This window comes from Wyeomyia smithii, chromosome 1, assembly GCF_029784165.1.
Source record: "Wyeomyia smithii strain HCP4-BCI-WySm-NY-G18 chromosome 1, ASM2978416v1, whole genome shotgun sequence".
Taxonomy (NCBI): domain Eukaryota; kingdom Metazoa; phylum Arthropoda; class Insecta; order Diptera; family Culicidae; genus Wyeomyia; species Wyeomyia smithii.
The window spans coordinates 35,613,588-35,615,858 of record NC_073694.1 but is presented as its reverse complement, the minus strand read 5'-3'; the positions used below and the strand labels follow the sequence as shown (position 1 = coordinate 35,615,858).

General features: G+C 37.3%; 1 non-coding gene across 1 annotated transcript; it reads left to right on the top strand.

Moving 5' to 3' along the window:
- Window positions 1-1,577: 1,577 nt before the first annotated feature.
- Trnat-agu (transfer RNA threonine (anticodon AGU)) lies at window positions 1,578-1,651 on the top strand. Its single transcript has one exon. It is a non-coding gene; the product is annotated as a tRNA-Thr (tRNA).
- Window positions 1,652-2,271: the final 620 nt, after the last annotated feature.

Sequence of the window (2,271 nt, the reverse complement as noted above, 5' to 3'; positions counted from 1 at the left end):
AAAAATATTATTTGGAAAACAAAAAGCGATGTCATCTCTGGTTCTTTTCAAGAGAAGTTTTTCCGATTTTTATTTGTTATAGAAATGTTATATGAAAATGTTATAGAAAAAATATGATATATGGATTCTGTAAAGAAAAGTTCACTGATACAACGAAGAGTCTTTATCTTACGCTTTCTCGGTAAAAGAATGTATTTTAGATGTTATTGGATATTTTCTTTCTAATAAACATGAAAATTTGAGTATGATTATTAATTCGATTAGATATTGTTTGGTCACTTTTAATCCTATGAAAAAAAATCTCAGACATGCTTTATGTTCAATCTGTACAATGCCTAATTTGGCAAAAAAATGATTAAGTAGTCAATGAGAAACAAAAAGGGTGATTAGAGATTTTCAAACTTTCAGTTAAAGCATAAACTTCCCCATTCACTTTCTTGCTCTTTCTCGAGAAATATCATAGAATGGGAAAATGCGTACATTTAACAATGTTTAACAATTTCCAGAAAATAAACACTACTACTGATTGAAAATAAGATTATTTCTTAGCAAAATTCCTTCAAAAAATGTTTGACTTTTCTCTTAAATGAGTTATGATATGATTTTGGCTTGATCAATGAGGAAAATTTCTATAAATTTGGCATGTTTATTCTATTCTGTTTTATTCTATGAAATTACGACAAAGTTCTAGTAATTTTTCAATTGAAGATTGTGCGAAATGAGCGTGATATTCAATAATGTTCGAGACCCAAATAACGTATATTTTTGGGTATGTTTTTTTGTAGTAAAAAAAACTTTTGCCAGTAGAAAAAAAAAGCTAACATTGGTTAGAGCTCGTAGCTCTAAACTGACAAAAGAAAGAAACTATGATCTTTCAACGTATATAAAAAATATCCATCATTTTCACTCGGGTAAGCCGAAGCTGCACTGTCGGACGCATATATTTTTTACGATTTTGAATCATCCCTAAAAATCTGGACTGGCATTCACAACTTGATTGCTTGTCGTCTGTAGCCAACAAACACCACTAAATCTCCTTTCTATCTACTTGTACAGTGTCCGCTATCAGTAAATCTGTGATACCTACATTGTAGTATGAAGCGCTAAATGTACAGTAGAAATGACAGTGCATTAGACACTTATTGTCCTTCCTAATTATTATATATTTGAATATTAATCCGAATGAAATCTAAAAAATATTAGGTACACTGGGGTCGCTTTTTAAGCGGTTGGTTGTACCGCATTTAATAGATTAGATTAGATATACTTATACTAAACTTATTTGAAACCACGTACAAATAATCTTCCGAATCGAGTAAAAATAATCTGCGTTGTTGTAAAAATATCCCGTATAAAAAAACGCATGAAAACAACCCGCGTAAAAAGCCTGTTTTTTCTCAAAAATTATACGTAGGTATGTTTATTACGCGCAAATCCAGCAGCAAACATCGCATCATCCTACATTTACGAGAATAGATACATTCTATCCTTTCTCTGGTTCCACTTACGCAACGTAAAGATGCCAGCATAACCGGTCGCAACTACTGTACCACTCTAAGCGCACCGGTGCTCAACACGGCGCCGTGGCTTAGTTGGTTAAAGCGCCTGTCTAGTAAACAGGAGATCGTGAGTTCGAATCTCGCCGGAGCCTAAGTTGAAAAACTATCTTTTTTTTACTCGTTTTCTGTGCTTTTACACTGTCCAGTGATCCTTGCCAGCTTCTCATCATTTTTGTCATGCCAACAGCAGCCTAAAAAGCTTCTAAATCGAAGCAAAGCAAGATAAGAAATAACGCGTAAGGAAAAAGATTAGGCGAAAGCACAACACACCGTCGTCGTCGTCGTTGTATGAAATTCGCCCCAATACCAGTGCGCAAGTGACCACCACCACACCACTATACCATCGGTAGGCTCCGCCCACTATTCGCTAGCGCACTGGTGTTAGCGCCAGCTGGGGAAGAAAAACGCTAGCACACAGTGACAAAGCACCCACCGTTCATCGCTGGATGAACCGCTGCCCGTCATGAACACCCGGGGGAGCTCATTTTCCACCCGCGTCACTGAGTGAGCTCGAGTTCTTCGCGGGATGCGTTTGATTCAGAAAACTTTTCCACACGTTTTCCACTCGTTTTTCCGCTGACGTGTCGTTGTCGTAACTCCGCTTCCCGAAGCCGACCGACAACGGCGACGACGACGTTGTTGTTGTTGTCATCTGTTTTTCTCGCACACAACAACGTTCGGAACTGTGGTAGTGGCGTTTGATGTTAGTAGC